We start from the raw sequence: 13,957 nt of genomic DNA, 5'->3' as shown, positions 1-13,957 counted from the left end.
CACTGTATTTTTCTATTTGACATATTGAATTATTCATGTACAATATTTCAGTTTGATTTCCTTCAATACCTATATCTCTCAGAAAAATTTTTCATCCATATTATCTATGGATTTTTTTATTTCCTGAATTTGCTTTTCAGCATTTCTGAGTAATCTTATGATCATTCTCCTGAATTTGTTTTCAGGTATTCCATCAATCTCTTCATCTTCACAATCTAATATTGAAGTGTTGTGTTACTTTGGAGGAGTCATATTGTCTTCCTTGTTCTTGTTTCTTGTATTTCTGTATTGACTTTTAGATATTTGTGGAAACACTTTTTTGTTTTCTCCTCTGATGTCTTTTATCTCTGAACTGTGCCTCTGTGACTTAGGGGAGGGTCTGTTCCTTCAATGGACATTTGCTCCCATGAATTTTCTCATTTTTTGAAATTACTGTTCCATTATTTTTGCCAATTCTTCTACTATTTGTACATATTTTTTCCTTTTCACTTACAACTACCCAAAACCACATGAATGAATTTCACAGCCATAATATTGGGGAAAAGCATCAAGATACAAAAATAAAGTATGATTAATTTTACTCAAAGGTCAAAAAGTTCTAGTGTTCTACAGCATAATAGTGTGATGCTTACAAGTATTCAAACACAGAGAAATGATTAGGAGATAGAAATGATAATTTACTGACTTTATTTTTATAAATCATACACATGTATTGAAATAACACACTATATTCCAAAAATATGTACAATGATTATATATATCAACCAAGAGAAAAAAAAATCAAAAGAATGGAAAATAGCAAATAGAGAAGAAAATTCACTTTATATTAAAACATAATTTTGTTATTTAAAATACACATTCAAGTATGAAATTTACCCAATTACCTGAAGAAAAGACTTATCAGTATCCTTGAATGGTTACTCTTCTCCCACAAGAGCTAACGAGGATGTGAGGGTAATGTTTGGAGCAAGCCAATTTGAAGCTCAGGTATATGCGTTAAAGTATCTTTAAGTGGGAATATAGTGTAATCCTTAGAGAAACTATGGAGAAAAAATTTTCAAAAACTATCCAGATTTACTCACATTATACCTAAGGAAAATAAACACTCAAAATTAGTTGCATAATCCACAGAAAGGTAGGAAAGGGGAGAAAAAATAATAAAACAGACTTAAATACTAAGATATCAAAAATAACTAACTATTAGTGGATTAAAGTCACCAGTTAAAATATAAATGACTTAACTTACAAACACAGAAGTCATCAAAATATATTTGAAATAATTCAACTATCTGCTATTTATAGAAAACATTTCAAATATAATGATATAGGTAGGTTAAAAGAAAGTGGATGGGAGCTAGCATTGTGTTGTAGCTATTAAAGCTGTTGCTTGTGATGCCAGCATCCCAAATGGGTGCCAGTTAAAGCCCTCACTACTCCACTTCCAGTCCAGCTCCTGACTAATGAACCTGAGAAAGTAGCAGAAGATGGCCCAAGTATTTGGGCACCTGCCACAATGTAGGAGCCACAGAAGAAAATATTCGCTTCTAACTTCAGCCTGCCTAGCCCTGGCTGTTATAAACATTTTGGGAGTGAGTCAGTGAATGAAAGATCTCTCTCTGAGTCTAGCTTTCAAATAAATAAATAAACCTTTTAAAAAAAGACAAGACACGGCCGGCGCCGCGGCTCACTGGGCTAATCCTCCGCCTAGCGGCGCCGGCACACCGGGTTCTAGTCCCGGTCGGGGCGCCGGATTCTGTCCCGGTTGCCCCTCTTCCAGGCCAGCTCTCTGCTGTGGCCAGGGAGTGCAGTGGAGGATGGCCCAGGTGCTTGGGTCCTGCACCCCATGGGAGACCAGGAAAAGCACCTGGCTCCTGGCTCCTGCCATCGGATCAGCGCGGTGCACCAGCCGCAGCGCGCCGGCCGCGGCGGCCATTGGAGGGTGAACCAACGGCAAAAGGAAGACCTTTCTCTCTGTCTCTCTCTCACTGTCCACTCTGCCTGTCAAAAAAAAAAAAAAAAGACAAGACATAGGGAAAATAAACCATAAAAATACCAAAATAGGTTGCATGGCTATATTAGAGTCAGATAAAGTAGAAAATCATCAGATACAGAAGCACTACATATGACAACACTCAGTCTACCAAGAAGACATGATAACCTCTTGTAATAATGCATCTACTAACAGAGCTTCAGGAAGGCGAAAGGATAGGGGAAAGATAACTTATGAATTCTTTAAAGGTTTAGGTAATTAAGTCAGAGTTACAGAGAGAGCAGAAAAGAGTTTTAAATAGTTCATACATGTTGCGAATGTGTGCTAAACATTTTTCAAACGCTTTAGGTCTATTATTTTAATCATAACCAAAAGAAGCCATTGCACTGTTGTCTTCATTCTGTACAAGAATAGGTAAATGCTCCAAAAAGTTTGAGCATCTTGCCCAAGGCCACAAAGTTAGAAATCCTTAGGCTTTGTTATTTTCATTCTCTATTCTGCTACCATCAAGACTCATTTTTAAACACTTAGAAAATATGTAGTGTGGGCATCCAACACTGCAATCTGACATCTCTTCTACCATATAGCCTCAGAACATCTCTTAGTAGTGAAACAAACACTGGATTATAAATGAATTTTAGAAATTAAGTGATCCTATAGGCGTTATCAAGTCCAACAAGGGAACTAGCAGAGTCTGGGCAGGATATGGCTAATCGTGAAGATGATGTCACATCATAGCCATAGTGATCCTCAAGTGAGTGAATGCTGCCAGACAAGTTTGGAGAAGCTAGGGACTATACAAATCCTGGGATCTTATTCGTGTAGACTAACAAACTACAAGTCAGAGTCCACAACATGCCTTGCTGTTCATTTGTCTCTGATACATGTATCCCTGATGGCAATTTTGTGTCTGGAAGTCACACACTCAAGCCTGCTAGGCTAGAAAGATTTTATTAGAGTCTGTCTATGCACTGGATGTTAGGGCAGAAACAACTGTCCTACCTAAAGAAACTAAACCTTTAAAAAGCAAAAGTAGCAATGCTGAAACAATTGCGTTGTAGGGGTGGAGAGTAGGAAGGCATAGACCAGGTTCTTAGACAATGAATTGAATGTAGCTAACACAGACAGTAAGTATAACAGCAAAGGTTTATTATAGGGGAAAAAAAGGATATTTCTTAAGAGAGTAGAAGCAGGCCAAGAATCTAAGCCATGAGATGGAGACTCAAGGCTCTAAGGATAATTGAGGCTGTGATTTTATTGGATTGAGTCTTAGATGAGGAACTCAGTGGGATTTTAGAGTCACCTGGACTGAGACAAAGGCATCAGGGCCTTTAGTTTAGCCTTTTGGGCTAAGATACCTGATGGAAATTATTTTTTTAGTGTTTATAATTAAAACCAGAAATATCACTATAATTAAAACCAGAAAAATCACTAGTTTTGGGGTTTTTTTTTGGGGGGGGGCTTTAGTCATATCAGAAGTCAAGTCATTGGGATCATTGGGATCAAACCTAGCATCCATAGTATATATCTCAAAAAGCTAGAGAGATATGTATATAGAATTTTATTTTAATGATGGAACTTTTTTTGGAGCAGCTATAAGGACATCTAAAATCACTTTATTTTGGGGAAACAAAGAAAATTTTCTGACTAGAAATTGCACACATGGTGAGACATGTTACAATGGGCTACCCAGTAGTGAACTAATCTGTCTCCTACAATACAAAGTAGCTGTTATTCTCAAATGTATCAGCCAGCCTTGAGAGACAACCTCAAGATTTCTGAAATGTATACTATCTGTCACTTTATTACATATAGTTATTTTCAGCTGCTACTCCCAGTCTTATCCTTAAATCTCAGGTACAAAGAGATCAAAGATCTTCTTCAACAACTCACTGTGGGGTGCTGTAAATGGATTTTAGGATCAGGTGCGACAATACCAGGTATCTTACCTTATTAGCCTCTCTCTTTTGAAATGTGGGCACTCTCCAGAGGGTGTAGTTTTAGCAGAGTCATTTATCGCAGTTATTACCCGGCAACCATACATATGAACCCTTAGTCTATAACCTCTCAGCAATGCCACCCATCTTGATTTTTATTCTCTCTTTGTGATTAAGATTCTTTTCTGAGCACATCATCAATCAATCATCCTGTATCCAGTTTTTATTTGTCCTTAATCGCCAGGTAAGATTTGACCTGGCCGCTGATCTGGGTCTCAGATAGGTAGGAACAGAACTATTTGATGACCAGGAGTCAGTGTCAATAACCCTTTTAGCCACATTTGAGCAACAAAGAAGTTTACAAGGAGTGGTCCTTAGACAGATTTTACTTGGATTCTGATATTTTTATTTTTGTTTTTCATTCCTACAAGGTAAATTTGAAAACAGTCACAGATCATTAAAACTATAGTAGAATATAACTCTTAATTTGCTTGACAAAACATTGATACATACAGGCCTTCCTTTTTTTATTATTTTTGGTTTGGCTTTGGTTTACTTTTTTTTTTTTTTTTAAATTTTAGTCCCCACATGTTAGGGATAACATGCACATCTGTAGGCACAGGTCACCATTTCAAAATACCAGGCCAGCATTATCTTGATATTGTAATTCTGTAGAATTTGAGCAGACAAAAGGGACAATGCTCAAAAAGGGAAAACACATAACAAAATGAACGAGAACACTGTATCTCAAAAACAACAAATAAGGTAACAATCTAATGCAGACATATTATTGACTGTTATATAAATATAGCAGGAAAGGATTTTTTTTTTATTTTTTTATTTTTGACAGGCAGAGTGGACAGTGAGAGAGAGAGACAGAGAGAGAAAGGTCTTCCTTTGCCGTTGGTTCACCCTCCAATGGCCGCCGCTGCAGCCGGCGCACCGCGCTGATCCGATGGCAGGAGCCAGGATCCAGGTGCTTTTCCTGGTCTCCCATGGGGTGCAGGACCCAAGCACCTGGGCCATCCTCCACTGCACTCCCTGGCCATAGCAGAGAGCTGGCCTGGAAGAGGGGCAACCAGGACAGAATCCGGTGCCCCAACCGGGACTAGAACCCGGTGTGCCGGGCGCCGCAAGGCGGAGGATTAGCCTATTGAGCCACGGCGCCGGCTAGGAAAGGATTTTTAACCATAATCTCACACATAGAAAACTCTCAAGAAAGCAAGTCTTAAAATAATGAATAGAATTACACTATAAAAGCAGGTATATTATAGTTTGGTGATTATTATTATTAAGTATGGCTGTTTCACTGTAGGTATGCCAATGTTTTTAACCATATCCTATTAGGAGGAGAACAGATTTTTTGTAAACAATCACATTGTAATTTATAGAAATTGAGTAGAAGAACAAACACACACTTTTGTCTGTTGTTTGTCTGTTTACAAAACTATCCAAAAGCAATGAAAACAATAGAAATATCAAGAAAATGTCTTCCTGAACCTGGAAGAGAAAACATCTGCTTCCAAAATCAATACTATTTTCAATAAAAGACATAGAAGCTCACAAATACAATCATTCTTTTTATCAGTTTTTGAAAATTTTAATCTGTTGATCTGTCAGAAATCTGTATTTACAAATATTTGTTAGACAAATTTTAGATGTGTCTTTAGAGCTGAACTAGAACTGTGGATGACAAAAATTTAAAACAATCATGATTTAAATTGAGATAACAGCTTAGCAATTAACAAGGTCACAGTTATTTTTAGTATATTTAACATTTTTCTAAAACAAAGAAGAGTTATGTAAGCTATTTCATCCTTTCAGGTGTTTGGGTCTGTGCTGGGAGGGGCACTTTTTTTTAAAGATTTATTTGAAAGACAGAGTTACAGAGAGAGGTGAGACAGACAGAGAGGTCTTCCATCCACTGGCTCACTCCTCAGATGGCCACAATGGCCGGAGCTGTGCTGATCCGAAGCCAGGAGCCAGGAGCTTCCTCTAGGTCTCCCACGTGGGTGCAGAGGCCCAAGGACTTGGGCCATCTTCTGCTTTCCCAGGCCATAGCAGAGAGCTGGATTGGGACTGGAGCAGCGGGACTAGAACCCACGCCCATATGAGATGCTGGCGCTTCAGGCCAGGGCTTTAACCCTCTGTGCCACAGCACCAGGGCAGGGGCACTTTTAAGAGTTCCCATGTCTTTTTTTATATTATGATGACGATCATTGCTGACATCACATCAGGATCATCAGACCTTTACAAATGTTATATAACCTTTACAGCCTTTATATCAATAACATGCCTACATAAATATAATGAGGGAGCCTGGATGAGAAGCACACCAGACTAACTCCATCCCACAGCTACTTGTCAAGACATACACACTAAACAAAGCGGGATGGAAGCCCTCTGTAACAAATATTTGCCAATGAACAGCAAGATTTATGTTTTAACACAAACAATTTAGGAAAGGTTCCATTAAGATTTCCCTGCCTACACAACGGCCAATGTGTAACCACTGCATTTGCGGTTTGGAGGTGATGTGTTAAAGTCATACAGATACCCCTAGACTGTGAGATCTCAGCAGCTTGGTCTCTCTCTCTATCAGCCCCTCCATTTACTCAGAGCTTCTCTGTCTCCTACTCAAATAAAACTTTGCATCTTTTCTTGTCATCATCACGTCCAGTCTCAAAAAATGTCATCACCAAACACTGGGACACCAGCCCAGACTGCTCTCACCAGTTTTCCCACAATTGTAACTTAAAGTTTGCTGGCTTACAACTTGACAATAGTCTTTATATAGAGCCTAATTAGCTACTCTTCATATAAGATGAGAACCATATCTTTGGAAAACTCCAGAGACCCAGCTGGAAATTCCAAGGTCAAAGATTTAATTTGAAACTTTGATTTTCAGAAAGCCTGACAAAAGCATCAAAAATTTGTTGAAGAGAGCTGGTCAAAATAGGATCCCTGGTCATTCTGAAAAACAATAAACATTTATGGAATTAAAATGATTTTTTTTTTTTTTGACAGGCAGAGTGGACAGTAAGAGAGAGAGAGACAGAGAGAAAGGTCTTCCTTTGCCGTTGGTTCACCCTCCAATGGCCGCTGCGGCCGGCGCACCGCGCTGATCCGAAGGCAGGAGCCAGGTACTTATCCTGGTCTCCCATGGGGTGCAGGGCCCAAGCACTTGGACCATCCTTCACTGCACTCCCGGGCCACAGCAGAGAGCTGGCCTGGAAGAGGGGCAACCAGGACAGAATCCGGTGCCCCAACCAGGGCTAGAACCCGGTATGCCGGCGCCGCAAGGCAGAGGATTAGCCTACTGAGCCGCGGCGCTGGCCAAGATTTACTTTTTTTCCAAGCAATCAGAACTTGACAAAGGTGAGAACAAAGGAGATCATCCAAACAAAAATAAACATTTTCTTGGTCACTCATCAAAAAGGAAAAGAAAAACTTTGAACAGAAGAGTTAGCACAAGAAATAATTTCATTATTTGTAACAATGTAAATACACCTAGAAAATTCAGAAGTAAAAATCAAATTATCCTGTTATCCTAGACTTGTAAGCTAAATCTTTTAATACCAGTTCATAATAAAGCCAGAATCAGGAAGGAGTACAGGAGCCCATTAGGAAGGTGAGAGAATCACCAGTAAGGCAGAAATTATAAAAGATGTTGCAATTTTTTTGAAGATTTTAGAATTAAAGATCAAAATCTCTTACAAATGTTTTCTAACAGAAATATTTTAATAAACCCTTGTTGCTTGATCGAGGACCAAATTTTTATTTTATGCCAGTGCACCTTTGATAATAATGGTCATTTTTCAAACTTTTTTAAACACTCTCATATTTCCTCATTGTGTGTCCTACATTGTTTTTATATCTTCTTGAAGAACATCAGCTATTTTACTTTAGGACAAATATAACTTGCCTTTCCCCTTAACCAACACTCTCACACTCCATAGCTTCACTTACCAAGACACATATCATGTTTATAGCATTTTTTACACTTTTCTTCTCCTACTTACTGATTTTTAAATTTTATTTTGAATAATCCTTTAATGCTTCTACATTAAGAGAAAAATATTTTAATAAAAGAACATGGAATCTTAACACTTACTTACTTTAAAGTAGTCTTGAATTGTTTTTCACATAACAAGTTTTAAAAACATTTTTGTCAATAGATCCAAATAGGCTTTTTAAATAGAATTTAAGATGTTAAGAGTATTTTAGGTTTAGAAACATTGATCTACCTTTGCTCAATTTGTACTTAACAATCGTACCTAGATGACTTAGGAAACTAAGATATTAGATAAGCAGAGATATCAGTTTAAACATTTTGTTCTTTTTTTTTCAGTCACAGAAAATTGTGGCTCCTGCCTCAAGGCCAAGGATAACAGAGGCAGAGATCCAGAGAAACAGTCTGAGATAGAGTTTGGAAATTTTCTAATCTCAATTTCCCCAGATAACTCTTAGCTGCCCCCTGCTTTAATTGTATACAATACACCAGGGTAAGTGCCTTGAAAGTTTGAACAATCTATTGCAAAATTTATTTGACCAATCAACTATTTTCCTTTCATGGTCACCACAATTTTTCTTTTTAGTTGCTTATTAATGTATTTATTTGGAAATATTCATTCAAAATAAAAATTCAATTTCATTTGTTCATTAAACATGGATAAAACATATTTGCTTGTGTGTTGCAGAGGAACATTCATCATAGTGAGGGCTAACCTGTTACGCCTGCAGGCTAGGAAACATCTGACCCACAGGCCCAATAAGGCCTCAAAATCATTTGGTCTGACCCTGCCAAGGCAACTACAGGACTTGAAATTCAATAAATCTAAAACAGGCTAAAAGTTGAAGACTTCATATGGCCCACAATTAATGTTATAACTATGCAAATGGCCCTAGGCAGAAGAGAGATTTCCCCACCCCTGCACTTCAACAAAGGCTTTCTACCCTGATGGAACCGTAGGGGATTCTTCTTTTTTTTTTTTTTTTTTGAGATAACATATTTTCAATTTACATTATAGTCAAAGGCTTAATGCTGCACTACATAAAAAGTCAACAACTAAAAAGACCATAGTTCAGCAGGAAAACAGGCAAGGCCATCACCATAATTACATATTTATATAAAATGTATGTCCCTTTGCAATATATATACATCATAATTCTATATAGAGATTTATAATATATTAATACATACATATATGTTTATTACATACATACATGTATATTACATGTTACATGTATATTACATATTAGTATATATGTATATAGAATTATGGTGTATATATATATGAAAACAGATTTAAAATATAAGAACAGATTGAATGTAGCTCATAGATACAATTCTAATATATGATATATCCCTCCCTCCCATTTAATTATTTGTTGATATAACACATTTTTAATTTACAATATAGTCAAAGGCATAAAGCTACAGTAAATAAAAAGTTCAACAAGTGAAAAGTAAAAAGCACAGTTTACACAATATGGCCAGCAGCACTGGCCTCGCTCAACTCTCTCTAACCGGGAAGAAACAGACTAAAAGAGAATGAATTCTATCTGCCTCTTTTTCCAACAGACTCAACTCATCTTTAATTTTTGCTCACACACACTCAATAAAAAAGCTGGGACATTTTTATTAATACTTTTTAAAAAGTTAGTATAAAATATAGCAGGGAAAAAAGGAATCTGAACTTCAGTAACTGCTGGAACAACTCTCAGGTCTGGGAGAAAACATTTAATTTAGTTGGTTTTCTGTGGTTGTTGATTGTTCACTAGTCTCACAGTGATGGAAGCTGTGCATTTTTTCCTAAGGAACAGAGAGACTGCTGGAGGTTTGGTTCTCCAGGCAGCACCCCAACGCAAACGAAGAATCTGGGGATTTTCATATTATCCCAAGATCTGTGAGGCATGCTTTTGAAGGATGTGTGATGTTTAATCCTAAGTGTGACAAAAGCTGACAAGCAGGAAGCTCACATGCTCAGAGTAGCCTGTTGTCTTCAAGAGATGTTTCATTCTGAAGACGTGTGGTACCAGTTCCCCTTCAGAAGCTTGCTAGGGACTACAGTGGGTTTGAATCAATTCAAATCTTCTTTTATTCTCAAAGCATTTCGTGACACCTTCTCACCAAGGGTACCCAAACCAGGATTTGCAGGAAGAAATCACTTCTTAATGCAATTTTCCCAAATGTAGCGTATCATATAGGATCTATGATTTCCGACTGTTGGTACTTGCATACTCTGGATTTCACAGAGAGTTGGGTAATTAGATAGCCAGATCAAACCCTGGAGATTTTGATAAGTGAGCCTGACCCAACAGACCAGTTCTACATGACAAACAGTGTTACTGCAAGGGACACTGCAAGGGACAGGACATTGCTCATGAGAATGGAATTCCTGTCTTGATACCTGGCTTTGTCATTTGATGACACACTGTTCAATCCTCATGTGTACTCAGTTAATGGAGTGAAGTTGAATGAAACTTATTGAACTGTTTACATCATTCCAGAAATAGAACTTTCAAATGGTAGCTTGGAAACAAACTTGAGTCAGACCACCTATGATGATCTGATCAGGAAAATTCTGGAAGTATTCAAACCAGGAAAATTTGTGTATTTTTGGTTTTTTTGTTTGGCTTTTTTTTTTTTTTTTTTTTTTTGACGGGCAGAGTGGACAGTGAGAGAGAGAGACAGAGAGAAAGGTCTTCCTTTACCATTAGCTCACCCTCCAATGGCTGCTGCGGCTGGTGCGCTCCACTGGTGCACCGCACGGATCCGAAGCCAGGAGCCAGGTGCTTCTCCTGGTCTCCCATGCGGGTGCAGGACCCAAGGACTTGGGCCATCCTCCACTGCACTCCTGGGCCACAGCAGAGAGCTGGACTGGAAGAGGGGCAACCGGGACAGAATCCGGCACCCCAACCAGGACTAGAACCCGTTGTGCTGGCACCACAGGCGGAGGATTAGCCTATTGAGCCATGGAGCCGGCCTTACCTTGTTTGTTAGAGTTGTAAATGTTGCAGAGTGCTTTCTTTGCCCCCAGAAGGCTGAAGGTTTTAAATGTCTTGATGCCAGTATTCCATGTTCAACAATTACAATTTTTTTTCACCAGTTTTGCTAAGCAGCAGCAATAGCAGAGTTGATTAGGAAACATAAAGAAATGATGTAAAAAGAGAACACACATAGAAGAAGGTGGCTGCTTTCTCGATGTTGATACTGGGGACCAGGCTTTCCATAATCATCACCTTGTAGTTGCATAAAGCCACAGATGTAATGATAGTGCAATCATTTTGAATTATACATATTATCATATCAAGGAGTTAGATACCTTGCATGAATGCTCTGTTCTGTTGTTTAGGTATTCTATGCCACTCTTGCTGTGAAATTGAAGTGCATGTAGAAAAATATCTCTTTATTATATGAAACTTTAAAACACTTGTGAAAACAATTTAATTTGATTTATACTCAGTGTAGTATTTCTGCAGGTATCGTCCAAATTTCCCCATGGACAAGACTTGTGATTAGGTGTTAGCCTCAGCCTAACCACTGGGACTAGTATATTATATTGCTCCCAGGATTTTACATCTAGTTATCTCTACCTTCTAGAACGTATTCTGTACTATGTTATTGAAATCAATTTCTACTTAATACAAATTTTTGTAAAACAGCAATTAAAGTTTTTGTTTACAAGTTGATTCCTCGTCAGAAACTGATTGCAGTAACACTTTTTGTGTATTTCTATTTTAATTATTGTTCCCTGAATTTTATTTCTTTAATTGATTTCTTCCCTTACTATGGTATCTGTCCCCATCTGCCCAAACAAGGCAATACATTTTCGCACTGTAGGTTTATATACTAATCTTGTGCCACATACAGGGAAGCAGAGGGTGGTCCCTGGTAAAATTTTCTTGTAAGTGCATGAAAATTTAACCTCATTTTTATTTGCCTGGACTGTTTTAGAAGATAGTACAATAAACCTATCCAGTTTTGATTAGCAAAGAAGACCTATAGAGAATTGTAGATTGAGTCTAGAGTGTCCTGGCCCACCTGTGTGGAAAACATAAGCAATTCTGTGCTTCACAGTGAATGAGATGAGCTTTTAATGAGTATCATACCTTGACTATCTTGTTAAGTCCTGGTATCAGGGATTTTTGTCATTAAGTTGATTAGCAAGGAGAATTAACAAAGGTTGACCTGAATTCAATGTCAGTTTGGATCATCAACTTAACATTTAATAGCATAGTGTAAAGTTTGATTCAAAACCAAATCAGCGTCTTTTCCATCTTGCACCTTAAAGTTCTGTGACTTTATAATGGATATGAATGTTCTGACTTCACATGTTCGTCTGTGCTGTTCCTTTCACAATAGCTTTTACGGGATCAAATGAATGACTGACTGTCCAGGTAATGTAGATATACCACAAAGAAACATACAAATAAATGAATGAAATGTAACATAAAATTCTGTAGTCAAAAGGAAATGACTAGAAATACAAGCTTTCAATACTTGGCATCTTTTAGCTATATTTACAATTGCTGTGGGATTTTAACAACTGACAGAACATGAACATGGAGTAACATTTCTATTTCTTATCCTCACAGTGTTGTGCTCAAATAATGTCTGGATCAATGGGTTGTTGCAGTGATCTTTTGTTCCTTCCATAATTATAAATGAAACCCTCCCTTTTAGGATTTTAAACATAAAATCCACTTGGTTTGAAATCAACTGGTTTGGATATTCTTCATGTTTAAGCACATGACTGATTGAAAGTTTCCTTGAGGGAGTTTTCAATCAGTTTCACCAGCATGATTTTGTAATAAGCACAACAGCTAATATTTTAGTTGCTATTCAGAGGACCAGTGCTGAAAGTGCATTTTGTGCTTGAACGGTATCCCAGTAGATTTGATGATGATTGTTGGCTGAAGTCTGATTCTTTTTTATCTAACAGATTTAAGAATTCTATTGTAGAAAATTTGCACAGCTTTCTGTGGAACAAAGTCTACAAACATGAAAACTATAGACTGAATAGTAATCTAATCTCAGTATCATAGAGGAGAGAAAGTTTGGTGACACAATTTCTCCCTTCATTGGTATTGGACTTAAATCAGTTGAAATGTATTTCTGTACCACAATTTAAACTTCAATAAAAATTTGCTTTATTTAAAAAATGTAAAAAGAACATAAAAAGACCAGGAATATAGGAAAGGGCTATAACTAATAATCAAATGGAAAGATGTCATTTTTACTCATATACCATAAATTTTAAATTAATGATTATAATTTCTTAAGAATTTAAATTTTCTTCTTTTTCCCAAGACTCAGATAATTTAGTCACAGAAACATTGGTCTGTAAACAAGCACTTCAGATAAACTGAACTAGCAAGTCAGGGTGAAAAGACCAAAGAAAAAAGAAAACAGGCTGTCTCCTTTCCAGTGCTAATAGTCCCTCCCTAAAACCAGAGTATGAAGTATGAAGATAATTTATAATAAAATTCTCACAGTCTGTTGACTCATAAATATCTGAAAAGGCCTCACTTTGATGGCAGCCGATGGCAGCTGTCAGCACCAAGACTTTCCACGACTAGCGTCACTAACACTGTTGTACGGGAAAGTGGACTACAACAGATCAGAATTGTCCAGATGAGTCCAAGACCAAGATTGGCAGCTAAAATGGTAGCTTTCTAAATATCAGGAGCCTACAGTAAACCTACTCTTTTATTTAATTCTCCATCTGGACCATCTTGTAAAGTTTTGCTTTTTTTATTTTTTTAAGATGTTACAGGTGCTCCACAATGGTTACTTGTGTTGAATGTAATTGAATTTAGTTAAAATACAATTTAATTAACAAAAATAAACACTTAAACTGAGCCTATAGCTTGCCCAGAGCCAAACATTCAAAGAGGGAGAAGAAAATTTAAAAGATAAATTAATTAAAAAAAAAAAAATGAGTGCTATTGTGGTTTGTCCCCTGAATTCAAATGCTTGGGATTTAATCGCCTTAAACCACATGTTCCTGTATTTGGACACAGG

The 13,957-nt window shown here is 37.3% G+C and overlaps 1 pseudogene; it reads left to right on the top strand.

The window, feature by feature from the left end:
- Positions 1-9,721: 9,721 nt before the first annotated feature.
- LOC100353940 (S-adenosylmethionine decarboxylase proenzyme pseudogene) lies at positions 9,722-13,612 on the top strand (annotated as a pseudogene).
- Positions 13,613-13,957: the final 345 nt, after the last annotated feature.

The sequence above is a fragment of the Oryctolagus cuniculus genome, chromosome 4 (genome assembly GCF_051225735.1).
Source record: "Oryctolagus cuniculus isolate XC-2025 breed Fujian yellow rabbit chromosome 4, ASM5122573v1, whole genome shotgun sequence".
In the NCBI taxonomy this organism is placed as follows: Eukaryota; Metazoa; Chordata; class Mammalia; order Lagomorpha; family Leporidae; genus Oryctolagus; species Oryctolagus cuniculus.
This window is presented reverse-complemented; position numbering and strand designations above follow the sequence as displayed.